Below are 16956 nucleotides of genomic sequence, written 5' to 3'. Positions count from 1 at the left end.
TGAATCCAAGAATTTTTAAATTACATTATCCAAACTTTGGCAAGTATAGAGGCTTACCTAGAATTACACATTTCATGTAAATGCAGAGAGTTATGGTTTCTTATAATGCCCTATTGATAATCATCTGTGGTATGAGCAGAACCTTTGAGAAGGTAGGAAATTCTTCCCTATGAACGTTCCCACTGGGGTTAGGGCACCACCAATCCCCTCGAATAGTCATGCTTTGTAAGAGTTTTTCTGAGTCATTCTCATTAGCCTTTGTCTGTTTAATGAGTAGAGAAGGAAGAAGCTTTCTCTTTTTTATTTTATAGAGATGGGGAAATTGAAATTAAAAAAAAAATAGTACCCCAAGGGAGCTATTAAGAATCAGTATGAATCTACCACATTGATGTCCTCCCTTGCTCCCAGTAACTCCTCTCCTGTATTCTGAATTACATAGGAATTGATGAGAAGAGGAGCAAAGTGTTAGCAACCTGACCATGTTCAATTAAAAGTCACATAGTCCCATCAGCCTAATTCTAGAAGTGCTTCTATAACATTACATGAGCTCCAGGGTGTCTGCTTGCGTTTTGGTAAGTAAATTCAGTGGAGATTTTTTTGTCAGTTTTTCCTTAAATCAGGGAATGAAGGGTTTGTTATATGTACAAAATTTTAATAAAGGAATATTACAATGAATTTCAAACAATATGTGTCATGATCATGGTCTTCATTCTCTGCCTTTTTTTTTTGGTAGAGGAGAGGCATTTTAAAAATATGACTCAGAAAAATTTGAACCCTTTTTAGTAAGAAGCAAAATATTTTTCTTCTATATTTGAATACCCTCAGATCTGAAGCCCTTTGGCTGAGTAAGAAAGCCATCATTTCTCAACAACTGACATGCTGTTTATATACTTATTCCTGATTTTCTACATGCTTGGTTTGTACCAGCTTGTGTTTTTATCCATGAGGAGAAAATGGTCATGAATTGTTAAAAAAAAATATGATCAAAGAATTGTAATTCCCTGGAAAAGAGAAAACATCTTAGAAAATTACTTCTGGTCAGGCTTACATTGTTCTATATTATTACTTATGAAGTTAAAATAGCTATAAAGATTCTTTCCCTACTAATTGGATTATATCTTTGCCACAGCAGTAAAGCTTCAAGGGTCTGTTTTGTCGTGACAAACCCAGGCTAACCAGTGTTCTGTAAGTTTTCTCTCTGGTACATCAGAACTCTCATTAGATTTATACACAGGTGTTAGGGGGAAAAAAGTAGAATTATATCAGTTTAAATTGTGATTTAAAAGTCAGGGGAAAACAAAACAAAACAAGCAAACCCTGACACAAAAATCAAATCTCTTTAAGTGTTGAGAAGATTGATGGTTCTTTTTCAGACTGCGGTGAAATTGTTCTTTTAAAATGTCTGCCCTCCGCTTTATTTATTTTTTCATCCTTACACTGCTGGAATGGGGGTGGAAGCCATCAATGATTAGATTAAAAGCATTGTATTTCTACATCCAAGACAAGACATGGACAGACAGGTGTTGCAAGGCTAAGTGCTGTGTAATTACATAGGACTCTGGAAATAAGTAAATTTCCTAGAACAAATACAAATCACAATGATGGTATTTTACAACCAAATACAAACAAGCATTCAAAACTCCACTTAAATTGAGTTTGCAGTTTAAATCTGATCTTGGAGGCTTAGTCAGATTGTTTGGCCTCTTGGTGGCGAAAGAGGATTGTGGTGAGACTAAGGAAGAATTCAGACTTAGACTGAACACTATGGATGAGTCACAGAACTCACTGGAGAGCCAAGCAGCTAGCCTCAAGACTGCAGCTGATTGGATGGAAGTACACAGAGCTATCTCCTGAGGCAGTAGAACAGTAGAACAGGCCTTTATTTTCAATCCACAGAGATGGAATTGGGAGTGAGTGAGAGCACAAACAGGAAAATTACCAGCTCTCCACCCCCACACTGCTCCTCCCTCCTCCTTTCTACCAACACTCTCACAAAACTGTTAGTTAGCTATTGTTGAAATACCTGGAGATATGGAAATGAAAAGTCTGTGATTTGGGGAAAGAAATGGCTGTCTTTTTTTGCCTTGTAGGATTTTAGCATGAACCTTGCTCATATACTTTAAAAGGACCACATATTTCTGAATATAAAATGGCATTTCACTTACAGCCCTTTCAAACAACAAAGGCTCAATACCATATGCATTACTGTTGAATAAAAAACAGCTAATTTTACAAGATAATTCACTTTTCAACCATTTTATCAAACAGATGAATATAATATAGTATCTGAATTTTCACTAGTGTCTTTTATATAATGAAGGAAAAGTTTCCAAATTTGAGCAAGACAGAATTTCCTTCAAGAAAATATGGTGAGTTCCTCTACCCTCTGATTTTTGTATTCTGAACTCTGTTTCCTCAACTAGACATGGAGAGGACTGAAGATGTACCTTTCTAAGAGATGACACACACAGGGTCTCCACAGAAAATAAGCCATGTTCTTCTCTAAGGGATAAATGTTTCTATCCAGGCAGCAGAAATTCTAAGACCTGTCACTGACACACAGTAGCACACAAATATCTCATAGGGTGATAACGCAAAAATAATTAATGATCATAACTCACATTTCCACAATGCTTTAAGATGGACCAAGCACTTTCCTCAGCAACAATGGTGTTTTTTCACTAATTAATTTACTAGATGTTCAAGGTTCTGGTGGCTAACTCTAATCCTTAATAGACAGAGATAATTAAGATCTTTCTGAGTCCTTCTCCTCAATCACTCTCTACTCTGTATGCTCAGGATAAGGCACAATGTATATCACTGACAGTCAATCTGTTCCTACCGTCTGCCTTTTTTTTTTTCCTGAAGAATTTTTGGCATAAAAATCATTCACATACTTTAAAAAAAACCAAACATTTCAGAATTAAAAGGGCATACCCATTCATTGTCATTTTAAATGACGTTAATAATATGCTGTCTCAGAACCACATACATTAACTTTTAATAAGAAGCTGAGTTAATTTTACAAAATGATACACTTTTCACTGTTGTTTAGCAAATAGCTTAATGTAGCAAGCTTGGCTTGACAGCCTTGATGAGGAAACTGCCATTGAATAGTGCAGAAAGCAACCTTTTGCAAACCATCGATCAACCAGTATTGATTGACTATAACAAGAACACATATGTGTCAGTTAATTCCCTCCTAAAATGTTTGTTTGCAGAGATGTGGCCAAGAACATTTGTACTCCCTGGCATAATAGGTCTGTGAAGGAAGTAAAATAATTCCTATAATCCTTGTTTGCAGAGCAACTGAGAGGGGACCCCAGCAACTGAGAGGTGATGGCAAACAGAAACAGGATCAGAATGGAATTCATCTAGACAATAGCAACCGAATATGTTGGAGGGGAAATTAACACAAGATTCAGCCATTGCGTTTGAATCAGTTTCTCTCCCTAGTCAAAAATGCTCAGCAGAGATGTTATCCATCATCTACCACTTGATGCTTATCTGAATAGAGGGACCTTCTCAAAGGGTAGCTGTCAAGGGTCGGTGTCACCTTGACAAGGGTTTGCTGAATAGGATGTAAACACTTTTAACAATTTGGATAATGGAATGGAAAATACGCACATTAAATTTATTGATGATACCACATCTCATGGGATGTCTAGCATCAGGATGGACTCTACAGAAATGAGAAATGACTGTGACAAATTAGAGAAGTAGGTGATTATAATCAGTAAAAAACCTGAACAAGGATAAATAAGGGATAATTCACATGAAGTTTGCCATCACCTTACAATTCAAGTTTTTAAAACTCTCAGCTGGTCTGGGAAAACCTAAATCGAATTCTCCAAGGCAATGCTAGGTAGCTGAGTGAGAGATAAGAGGATCAGAAGGAATCAAAGTCACAACTCCAAATCTTTGGAGTAAAAGTATGAAGAGGGCAATCAAGCTCAAAGCCAACAAAGAGAGAATAGGAATGGGACACTAAAGGAATTTTAGGGATATTAAGGCAATGTTCAAGAAAGCTTACTGTCAAGCCAGTGGAGGAGTTGTTCACTAGATGCATTTTTAGCCCTTTGCTTTTTTCTTTTTCTTCTTCTTTTTATGTGCCTGCTCCCACTATACTGGTGTTTTTGCTGTAGGAACTATTATAAAAACTAGATTTTCAGAGACCATTTTTGTTTTCTTCCTAGGGACAATGTATGCCTCCATTTCTCTGTGATAACTGGGCAAAAAAAAAAAAGCCAGGTGTCCTATAGGTGAGACAAATCATTTAAGAGATTGTTCCATGCCCCTGTTAAATCATGTTGTTTTCCCATTAAACTATAACTCTATTAGAACATTTGTGACTGGTGGGCTCACGGAAAGTTTCATGTATGAAGTGTCCCCTGAACTGAGCCTTAAAGGAGGCCAAGTACTCTGATAGAAGTGAGGATAGTATAAGTTCCAGGTGTGGAGGATGGCCTGTGCAAATACAAAGAGGTAAGAAAAGGCATATGGAGATTAAAAAACAGCAAATTTTAGTTGAAACCTAGAGTGAATTAAGGGAAGAATTGTGAAATAACAAGATGAAGCTGTCTTATAGGGGCTTTAAAATGTCAAGTTAAAGAGTTTGTATTTTAACCTACAGGAAATAGGACAGTGGCATGGTCAGATACATGCCTTAAAGATGAAAACTTTAAGAAAGATGAATTGGGTTGTGTATGGGGTGGCGATGGTGGTGGGACTAGAAGGGGTGAAACCAGTTAGGAAACTATTGTAAATATTCTAGCAGAGAAGTGACTAGTCTATGACCTTGAATGTGTTGTGAGGATGCTCCTCTGAATAAATTCCTGCGCCCCTTTATATCCATTGGTTTGAACAATGGGGAGAACATATATCTGTACATAGAGATCTGCATTAGTATTCACATACACACAGACAAAAAGACAGACAGACAGACACACACACACACACACACACACACACACACACACACGGGTAGATGAGTTTGGGGAAAAGAATAACTGAATTCCAATTACTTACCAATCATTATGGTTTGACATACGAGCTACAAAGAAAAAACAAAAAAAGATAAAGTTTCATGTCTATTTTATTTCAACCGCGAAAGCATTGCGCACGAAAAGGGTTTGACGCCCAAGGTTTAAAAAAGAAAAAATAGAAAATCTGCGTCAATGCAAGAGAAAAAAAATCTAGAAAAGTAAAACTTTTCGTGTTGTTCTCATAGGCAGCCGCAGGGGAGCAGCAGAGACTAAGACCGAGACGCGAGTCATCATCCATCAGTAAAACTTTTCCACTTGTGTCCTCAGGCGAGGCGGGAAAAGTTTAGAGAATGAAAAATCATGTCCCTGTAGAGTTTCAATCATTTATCTTCGATCTGACTTACAAATTATGTCAGAGCTCAAGTTGAATTGAAGTTTTAAACTAGGGGATTTAGTTTTCTTTTCTTTTCTTTCCTAACAAAGTAAACTTTTAACAGCCTCTGGCTCCTCCGCTTCTGCTTGGTTCTTTGCCTAACTCTTGGCTCTGTCTTTTCAATTCGGGGATTTAGAAAGGTTTTCCTGGCCATATTTCCCACTCAAGCCCCCTACCCTTTAAAGTTTCTTCACTTACACATCTCCTGTGCCCCACCTGCCACTATCAATGCTTAACTATTTGTAGTCTGTCCTGTCTTCTCACTTTTAAATTTTTGTCGTTTTTCCTCTACCTACCCTTTTAATAACATTAACCTTCATATTTTCTACTAAGTAAGCACCGCACTCCCTCTCTGATAGTGAGGCTGGGGTCTCTCCCCTGCTCGGTCGCTCTCGTTCTTTGTGTGAATGAGGCTGGGGCCTTTTTCCTTTATCACTCTTGGTCTTTTTCTGTACCTATGAGACTGGGGTGTTTCACGTGCTCTCTTTCTTTCTCCGGGGGTGTAAGGCTGGGGTCTCTCCCCTAGTCTCTCTGGCTTTTTCTCTGTCCCTATGAGACTGGGGTCTCTGCCCTCTCGCTATATAGCTCTTCGTGCTTTTAAGGCTGGGGTCTTTCGATATTTCTCTGTGCATATGAGTCTGGGGTCTCTCTCCTGTTCTCGGGCTTTGTGCGAGTGAGGCCGGGGTCTTTCTCCTGTTCTCGCTTTTTGTGCGTGTGAGGCCAGGGTCTCTTTCGTTTGCCTTCTCTCTTTTCCTCTTTGTCCGTGTGAGGCTGGGGTCTCTTTTTTGCTCTCTTCACTCTCTTTAGCGCTCCCTCTCTCGCTCTTTGTACTTGTGAGACTGGGGTCTCCTGCTTTGGCTCTTTCTCTGTGCCTGTGAGTCTGGGGTCTCTTCCTCCTCCCGTTTAGCCGTCGCTTTTCGTGCGTGAGGCTAGGGTCTCTCCTACTATCTCGCTCTCGCTCTTTGTGTGGGAGATTGGGGTCTTTCCTGTGCTCTCGCTTTGGCTCTTTGTTCCTGTAAGCCTGGGGTCTCTCCGAATGAGGTTAGGGTCGCTTTTCTGCTTTCACTGTTTCTTCGTGGATGGGGGGCTGGGGTCTTTCCTGCTTTTACTCGCTTTCGCGCTTTGTTCGTTTGAGTCTGGGGTCTCTCTTGCTTTCGATTCTTGTATGTGCGTGTGGGGCTGGGGTCTCTCCTGTTCTATTTTTCTGAGCGTTTGGGTATAGGGTCTCTCCTGTTCCCTCATTTTCTCTGGGCGTGTGAGGCTGGGGTCTTTCTCCTGCTCCCCTTCTTCCTCTGAAAGTGAGGCTGGGGTATCTGTTCTCTTTCTTTGTCTGGTCGTGTGAGGCTGGGGTATATCTCCTGCAAATTCTACGCGCCCAAGGCTGGGGGTTTTCTCGGGCGCGCGTGATTAGCGCTCGCTTTCCGTACTTGTGAGGCTGGGGGCTGTTTCCTTGCACGTTTAAGAGGTGGGGGGCTCTCACCCTCTAAGAGTGTGAGGCTGGGCTCTCTCTCATGCTTTTGTTCTTTATCTCTGGGTATGAGGCTGGGGTCTCTCTGCTTGTTCTCACGCTTTATTTTTTTTTTGTGGCGTGGGAAACTGGGGTCTCTCCTGTTCTCCCTATTTTTTTTTCTCCTGTGAGTGTGAAGCTGGGGAGTCTCTGATTTTTTCTTGTGTGTGTGAGTCTGGGGTCTCCTGCTCTCGCTCTTTATCTGGGCATGTGAAACAGGGGTTTTTTTTTTTCTGTGTGTGAGGCTAGAGTTTCTCTTGTTCTGTTGTTGCTGTTGTTTCCCCCCCCCTTCTGTGTGAAGCTAGGGTCTCTCCCTGTTCTTCCTATTTTTTTTTTCTGTGTGTGTAAAGCTGGGGGGGGGTGTCTCTCCCTTTTTAAATTTTTTTTATTTATTTTTCTGGCCAGGGTCTATCTCCTGCTCTCGCTTTTTCTCTAGGCGTGTGAGACTGAGGTCTCTCTTGTTTTCTACCTCTCCCCTCCCCCCATTTTTTTTTCCTGTGTGTGAAGTTGGGGTCTCTTCTGCTCGCGTTCCTCCATTTGTGAAGCTAGGGTCTCTACTGTTCTTTCTTTTCTTTTTCTTTTTTTTTTCCCCTGTGCTTGTGAGGCCGGTGTCTCTTGCTCTCGCTCTTTTTTTTCTTCTTTTTTAACTATTAGCTTGTGAGGTTGGGGGGTCTCCTTCTTGCGCTCTGCATCTGGGTGTACGAAGCTGGGATCTCTACTGTGCTCCTTATTTTTTTTTTTCCCAGTGTGAGGCCGGGGTCTCTCTCTTGCTCTCGCTTTTTTTTTTCTTTTTTCTTTTTTAACTATTAGCTTGTGAGGTTGGGGCATTTCTCTTGCTCTCGCTCTTTTTTGTTTTCATGTGAGGCTGGGGGCTTTTTTTCGAGCGCTCTCTTTCTGTCTGTGCTTCTGAGGCTGGGGGCTTTCTCCCAGTGTGTTTATGAAGAGGGGGAGCTCTCTCCTCCTGTGAGGCCGGGGAATCTGCTTCGCTTTTTCTTTGTGAGGCTGGGGTCTCTTGCTCTGATTCTTGCCTGTGTGCGTGCACGTGTGCGTGCGTGCGTGCGTGTGCGCGCGTGAGTCTGGGGTCTCTCTCTTTCTGTGACTCTCGCCCTTTCTCTGTGAGGTGGGGGTCTCTATCTTGCTCTCACTCTCTCTCCCTCCCCCTCACTGTGTGAGGCTGGGGTCTCCTCCGATTTTCTCTCGCTTCCCCTGTGTTTGTGTGAGTGTGTGTCCGTGAGGCTGGGGGCTCACTTTCGCAAGAGCTCTTTTTCGCTCTGTTCAAGTGAGGCTAGGGGCTCTTAGGTAAAAAGCGGGTCTGCCGTGAATGTTTGGATACGGCCGCGGACTAGAAAAACCAAAGCGGTTTTCTGCTAGATGGTCTGGGCTCGGCAGCCTTCGAGAGTTTAATCAGAAGCTGCACTTAGTAGCTCGTAATCTATACACTGTTACCTATAGATATGTGAAAGACCCCCAGACAGCGGGAACAAATACTCTATAGACCTTTATATGAATCCCTCCGGCTCCCCCACCAATTGTACGAGTGACAGGGAGACTGAGAAAACAAGGCGAATGTGTGATCAGTTGCGGGTCCGACGACTCCCCAAAATAAAGGGGGCACATTTTCAGGATCCCAAGTGCACCGGGGCAGACTTTCGAGTTGCTCCCCCTTCTGCCCCTCTGAGAAAGTGCAAAGAAATGCAGATTACCCCACAGACCACCAGGACAATGCCCTATTGCCTTCTGCTGAAGTCCCATGCTAAGCACTGCCCTACCTCCAGAGGTGAGTACAGGAGGCTCTTTATTTTTTTTTTTGAGCCATTTCCTTTGTGTTTTAGCAAGTGTATTATCCCCCCCAAAGAGGATGGACACTGCACCGTAATTGTTTAATGTTGCTCGGTAAACATTCACTGTGTTTCCATGAGTCATTCTGTCCTGAAAGTTCCATTTCCACACCGACGGTTTTTGTCTCTCCTATAAAAGTTTCTCTGAGTTTGAACAATACTCAGAGAACCTTTGGGATGACCAAATGAACATACATCCATATTTCACACTTTTTAAAAATTCATCATTTGCACATGTGGGAATATATATGTATACATACATATGCACATATATAATTGGAATATAAAATATCACAGAACGGTGACTCGGGAGTCTGGTTTTGTAACCCTGGAGATAAAACCCAAGGGATCTTTGTGCTATGATAACACACTGAACTCCAATTTTTAAACTGTGGGGAGCTTGACAATTCTTGGAAGTTGACCTGTTGTCTTAAAAAAAACCTCACACACACAACACCAACAACCTGTTTTGTCATTTGTTCATATTGTTCTGTACATCCAAGAATACATGTTATTTCTATTTTTAAGATCTCCCTTTTGTTTCCCAGTAGCTATATGAACACATTAAGGGTGAAAAGTGATCATTATTGTTGTTGTCGTTGTTTTAAATTGCTTTGCTCTAGTACCAAATATGTCTTACACAGGGAAAGGACAGGGAGAAGTTGGAATTACTGGGAATTTAACATAGGCAAAGAGAGAATGCCTAGATGGAAAGATTGCCAAGGAAGAGACCACCAAGTCCACTTGAGCTACACTTAGGTGTTAATTTAAAGCTGTTGTTGTTGTTGTTGTTGTTGTTATGGGGGGGCTAGAATTAGGTTTCTAGACTAGTGATTTCATTTGTGTGAGGAGCTCTCAGCATGGAAACTCGCTCTATCAATGCAGACCTGCACTTCCTCTGCAACTTAGGGTCTTAGATAGTTGACTCAACTCTTTGAGAGGTTAGGTTCCTTGCCCAGTCACTTAGGGAGTATGTGTCAGAATCAGGACTTGAAATCATATCTCTAGCTATAAGATACTTTTCTAAGATCTCCTGTAGGATAACGGTTTCAGTTCACCTGCCTCTGTCTTTGAGTTAGCCAGTTTGCTGGTACATAACATCCCTGGAAGAAACTTAGCCAAGTCTAGAAGTAAAAACTTCCTAGAAGTTAAAAAAAAACCTCTACTTCGTGCCCAATGTAATGATGACTCACCAAAGTCTGACTCTAACCTCAGGGGAGTCAATTGCTAGTCTTGAGCCTTACATTATTGTGTTATTACTGTGTTCAGCACTTCGTGCTATTCATCAAACATTAATCTTTAGAATTAGTCTATGAGGTTTTATTTGTTTTTAAAAGTATACCCTTCATTTGTTTCACAGACATGAAAATCAATGCTTCTACATGACATTTCTAATAGCTCAGAAGGGATCACTAAAATGGCCAGAACACACTGACTGAACTATTTGCTATTTTATTGTTTGCAGCAGATTTTAAAGGACTAGTTCTCATCAAAATGTCCAAGAACTTTGGTACTTGCTGGAAAAGTGAATACATGGGTGATTTTTCCATAGAACACTCCATTTACACACTTTGTGTCCTTCTGGATCTTGAATTACTGATTTTGTGTGTTCGTGTGATGACAAGGGAAGTTTGATACAAGCCAGGCTCTGAGTAGGGGCAAAAATGTGAAGAGAAAAATTCATTTCATGAAGGATAGAAAATAACAGCTATAGTTAGATTAAAAACTTATTGAGGCAGGGTCAAAAAAAGCCAGTTCCAAGGTGCAAAAAGTTGTGTTTTTAAATATTAAATTATAAATCAATTATTTGCAGAAAAAAGGATAGATTTTTCCATAGGAAAAAAAAATTATGAATTGGTGTCCAAGAGCTAATCAAGAAAAGCCCCCTTAGTCCATGATGTAATATAAATATGGTATATATATGTATACATATACACATATATAACATGTACATAGTACTATATTATCATTCTATGATATTCTTGCCATTCTAATAATTAAGCTAATCAAAAAAAGTTGAATAAAATATTTCGTGGTTTTAAAATTTTCTCTTGCATGCTTGCACTTAAAGAAAAGCTTTTTGACAAGTAGATATGAAGAAATAAGTGAAAATTTTGTGGGTCTTCTGCAGAGAACTAATAGGCACCTTTAAAGGCTTTAGAAGTTAATGGCCCTGGCTCTTTATCACATCTAATTTCACTTCAGAACTTAATAGTTTTTCTTTTTTTAAAAAATAAAGTATCATTGCTACCAGTTGATTTAGTATTTATGATTAGAGCTGTGTGTGCATGTGTGCATGCATATATGTATGTATGTATGTATGGTTTTGCTTTTGAATCACAAACGGAACAAACCGAGAAGTAAAGATGAAATGTTTTTTGAAGATAACTGGAGTAGATTTAATTGGAAAAGAAACAGAGTCTGCATGTGTCTATATGAGAAAGAAATCGGTAAAAGTGAAATTAACTAAGTTATGAAGGACAAAACAAGATGTGCATGTTGTCCCATGGAACAAGATAGTAGGGAAAAAGGTGTTGGGTAAGATAGCTCCTTAGTGGCTTGAAGAAGTGGGTTAGAGAAAAATGACCTCACCCTTTGGGTATGGGGGAGTATGCATCTAAGCTCTTTGAATATATAGGAGAGCTCTGTGTGTAACTTGTGGACTATGATATCTCAAGTTCTACTGCAAAAGAGCACAGGAACTGGAGTCAGAGGTGCTTGAGGTCAATTGTCAGTTCTACTACCATGCTCCCTATTTGATCTTGGATCAAATCGTTTACCCTCTTTAATACGAAGTTTCCTTATTTGTAAATTGTGTTTGGAGTGAATTATTTCTAAGCTCTCATCTAGCTCTGAATTTGTGATCCTGTGATTTCTTCAGCATTTTACTTTTAAGTCTTCTCCAAAAAAATATGACTAAAACACCATTTTCCCATATCTAACCTGACACGTAATTTGCTTTCCACCTTTTAAATCAGGAGTTCTTAACCTGGGGTTCTTGAACATTTTTTAAATTAATAACTATATTTCAATGTAGTTTATTTGTATGTCATATTTTTAATGTATTTACAAACACTATTCTGAGAAGGAATGCATGGGCTTCACTTGACTGCCAAAGGGGTCCATGACACCAAAAAGATTAAAAAGCCCTGCTTTAAAGCATTAGAGTCACACATCATCTAAGAAAACTTCTCAGATAAATTAATGAATAAAAACTCCTCTTTACCTTACAAATATAAACCCGAGTTCCCAGAATTACTCTACCTAAGTACTTTTAACTATCCACTCCCAAAACATGCTTAACTTTGGCTTTTGTATGATATTTTAATTTAGTTTAATTTTGTGTCTTACCTATTTATGTGTATGTGTGCTTGTGTGTGTGTGGGGACACACACATACATGTTTGAAATAGAAATTCATGAATTTTAAGATTTTAGAGAGTAGGCATTGAAGAAACAGTACTTTGTTTATCTGGAGATTACTTTTTCAATAATTTCTATTATCCAGAAAATAGGAAAGTAAACAAGAAAAAGGCTTCTGACCAGTCAAAACAAATGAAATAGTTTATGCACCTTATTCACTAGGAGAGTCTCAGAGTTCCTCTGTTATAATCTTTTTAGTCTTATTTAAAACATCCATCTAATAAGCTTCAGCATCTGTGTTTTCAATAAACAATATATTAGGAGTAGCAAATGAGAAGGGGGCCTAGAGGGAGGCGTACAGCAAAAAGTAATGTCTCACAGTTTGACAGGGTGGGAAGAGACCGAAAACTATAAATTCAGAAGCAAGAGCTCAAAAGAAAAAGCAGACTGGGGGCTATCCAGTTAGTGTAGGAGCAAGCATCCTTTCACAACTCATTGTGAGGGCATTACTACCTTACTATACTGGACAGTTCAATCTAATTCATTTTGACAAATATGCATGAAGTACTTAGCTCTATGCAAGGCACAGTGCTAAGGGCTGGGAAAATAAGGTGAAGGGCAAAAAAAGAAGTCCCTTACCCCCAAGGTGCTTATAATTGAATAGTAGGGACTGAGAAGAGTAATAATGGTTACATAATAATAATAATAATAATAATAATAATAATAATAATAATAATAATAATAAGAAGAAGAAGAAGAAGAAGAAGAAGAAGAAGAAGAAGAAGAAGAAGACGAAGAAGAAAATGATTAAGCACTAAAGGAGGTCTTTGAGGCTTTAGAGGGAGAATAGAGCCATTTGTATTTGGGCAGATCAGGGAAGAGTTAGCATTTGAATTGAACTTTGAAAGAAAAGAGAGATTTCAGTAGGAAGTAATAGGAGAGGCTGTTTTAGGTATACAGAAGGCCTGTAGAAGGGGTATATTCAGGAGACATCAAAATTACATGTGGGAAATCAGGAATTACATGTCAAACAATGACAGAATTTGAGAATTGTAAGGGACCTTAGTAGTCATCTAATCAAATCCATATATGAAATAAATCTTTAGTATTATCATACTACTATTACTAAGGGTTTACACTATTTAGGCTTGCAAAATACTTTATCCAGTTCTACTTGCAGATGTACAGGGAGAGAGAATCCATCATTTCTTAAGGCAGGTGTTCTACTTTTTTTTAACCACAATATTTTTAGGAAATTTTTCTTCACATCTAACATTATTGTGCCTCTTTGTACCTTCCACCCATTGCTCCTAGTTCTGCATTCTAGGGCCAAGGAGAACAAGTCAATTCCTTTTCCAAATAGTAGCTTTTCATATACCTCATGACAATCATCACATCCTTTCTTTGTCCTTTTTTTTCTCTTTGTTGAATATTTCCAGTTACTTCAACCAAGTCTCACAACATGAACTTAAGACCCTTCATCATTCTGGTTGCCTTTCTTTGTTTTTTCTCAAACTTATCAATATCTTTCTTAAATTGTGGCACGAAGTCCAATACAACACATATAATCAGGCCAAGGCATAGTGCAATGGAGCTATAGCCTCCCTGTTACTAGAAGTTATACCTCCATTAATGCTGTCCATTATTGCATGAACTCTTTGGCTGCCATATGGTACTGGTGACTGACATCAAGCTTGTAGTCCATTAAAATCCTAAACTTTTTTTTAAGAACAACTGCTATATAACCATTTTCCCTTCATCATATGCTGCTGAAGTTGATTTTTTTGTACCTGAAATCAGGCTTTATATTCATTCCCATTGAATTTCATCTTACTGTATTCAACCCAATTCTCTAGCCTGCTAAGGTCCCTTTAAATCCTCATCTTGTATCCCTACATGTTAGCTATTCCTCCCGGCTTTGTGTCATCTTCTAATATCATGAGTATGCCATCTATCAATTTATTCAAGTTGTTGATAAAAATGTTAAACGCTGCAGGCCAAGCACAGGTCCCTACAGTACACCACTGGAGACTTCTTACCACATTGGCATTAAACTATTTACATTTACCCCCTGAATCTGGCCATTCAACAAGATCTGAATACATTTAACTGTATTAACATCTAATTTATATTTCTGTCTTTACCATAAGAATAGCATAAGCTACTTTATTTTTTTAAAGATAAAATCTAAGTATTTTCTTCATCTAGCTGAGTAATCCTACCAAAAATGAGGTGAGATTGATCTGCCATGACCTCTTGACAGAATCATGCTGGCCCTTTGTAATAATCATTTCCCTTTCTAGATATTCACCTATCATCTATTTAATGAATTTGTAGAATTCTCCTCAGGAACTGAAGTCTCATCCACTGGCCTTTATTTTGTAGATTTCCCCCCCTTTTTGAAAATTGGTAACACATTTAACACTTGGCAACACACTTCTCCAATTTTGTGGTATCCTTCCTGTTTTCCATGATTATTCAGACATTACTGACAGCAGCTCAGCATCATATCTGCCAGTGTTTTCAGTACACCTGTATATAGTTTATTTGGACCTATAGAATTTAATTCACCAAGGGCAGCTAGGTATGTTCTTCTTATCTCCTTACTTATCTTGGCTATCAATTCCTTGCTAGTCATTTTTTATTTTATCTCTTCCAGTGCAAAGATAATTTTCCTTGGCAGAAAAAATAGAAGCAAAATAACAATTGACCAGATCTTTACCCTGTATATCAAAAAACAAAATGAAACAAAAACAAACACCTCTCATTTTTGTTGTACTTAGCTTCTATTATTACACTATATACTCTATATCTTATAGAGTATATAGTTATAGAGAAATGTATAAGATTGCTAGATATTGGGTAATATATAGTGATAAAGCTATATGGATATAGAGATTAAGTATATATGCAGGTATACATATCTTAAGCACTATCAATATATGTATTTCTACACATGGTGTAAGAATAAAAGCTAAGTACAACAACAAAAATGAGGTTTTCTTTAAAAAAAACTATATTGGAAGAAGAATTAAGTAACAATATGACCAAAATTTAGGGTAAATGAGACACTGATAACTGACAACAGAAAGTAGGTAGAGCTAACCAATTGTTATTTTGCTTCTATTTTCTCTGCCAAGGAAAATGACCTTTGCATTATAAATGATAAAAAATGGCAAGCAAGGAATTGAACCTCTTTTTGTATATGTACATATATGTCTGTGTGTATACACACACATATGTATAATATGTAGTATATTTGTGTATGTGCTATTCCTATTCATCATCTACATTTCTCATTTCTTCTTTGAATCTTGGGTGATTTTTCTATGCATCTACATTGGTTTATTTTAGACATAAATTGCACTGGAATTTGTTTTTTCTGCTTTGGGTCTTAAAATTTTCATTCTGGAACATCTCCTCCTTTGTTGACTTACTCGGGAACATTTTAGTCTATATTTATATCTACATCACACTATTCCCAGATTTCCTCTCCTTTTCCCTCACAAGCTCTAGGAGGGAATGTCCACTTTCCCCCACTATTTCAACCCTAGAAATCTCCTTTTCCCCTATTAGTGAGAATCAGTCTAGAATGTCATTTACCCCTTTTCGGTTCTTTCCAATTTTGGGAATAAAATTAACACTAAGGCAAGTCAAAGAGTTATTACCTGTTCTGCTTTTTGCAAAGAGAGTAAGCTTCAGCAGATGTCTGGATAATTGAAGCCCCTGGTTACTATTATATTCTGCCTCTGTGCATAGCTTGTGATATGTTTTGCCAGTTCCTTATCTGTTTCCTCTATCTGTCTAGGTGGTTGGTAGTGCACGCCAATAACAAAATCACTGCTATTTCACTTTTCCTCGACCATCACCCAAATACTCTTTGTCATGCTTTTCCCCTTCTCTCCTTGTTGAATTTCCTCAAATAAGCATACCTTATAAATATATAATGCTGCCTTCCCAATTCTGTTTACTTCAACTTTCATTTTTTTTCCTTTGAATAAAATATACCTATTTGGAGTCATGGTCAAGCCATGGGATTCGTGTCATAAAATGTCAGTAGTACTTATGATGTCAAATTTACCTCCTCACATCAAAAGTCTTCTTTTTTTTTTGCCTGAATATTGGGCACTTATTCATTGAAATTTGAGTTTATGGGTTTTACTACCAGGTCCTTTCTTGGAATTTTTCTCTTATGGATTTTTGGACATCTCAACTGCTATTTTCCTTCTTGCTCTGTAGCTAATCTCTGATATCTAACTTGAGAGGCATACATGGTAGTCTTCTCTCTCCCCTCTCCTTTTTAGTTTAAAGCCATTTTGATTAGATTTGCAAGATACCTAGGAAATACATTATTTATTGTGTGGACTCTATGGCCAGGAATCTGTCATCCCTGTATTTTAGTCGTGCTTCAGAAGTCCAAATTCCAATCTCAGAGACTGGCTTCTTAGCCAGCTGTTCACTTCCAGAATTAATTTTTCTCTTCTACATCCCTTGTCTTCAGTGGGTACCAGTAAGAGGAACACAACTTGTAACACTACAGTTTCTTTCCCAAGACTTCATAATCATTGGCAGTGCCTTTGAGATTTCTTAAGGACAGATCATTTATGCCCATATGAATCACCATAAGTGAGTAGTTGCCATCCATTTTGATAAGTCTTGGGAGGTTCTCTATTATGTCTTGGATATATGCCCTGAAAAAGACAACAGAGCTCTCTATTCTTGTTACCAGGTTGAGAAATAGCTGTCTCAGTATCCCTGAGCAGTGAATCACCAACTACTACTACTCTTTTCTTCTTGCTCTGACCATTACTGAATGATCACTCACCTGATA

The sequence above is a fragment of the Phascolarctos cinereus genome, unplaced genomic scaffold, assembly GCF_003287225.1.
Source record: "Phascolarctos cinereus isolate Bilbo 61053 unplaced genomic scaffold, phaCin_HiC Scaffold_9;HRSCAF=440, whole genome shotgun sequence".
NCBI classification, from domain to species: Eukaryota; Metazoa; Chordata; class Mammalia; order Diprotodontia; family Phascolarctidae; genus Phascolarctos; species Phascolarctos cinereus.
The sequence above is the reverse complement of the archived record's forward strand: the minus strand, read 5'-3'. Positions refer to the sequence as shown.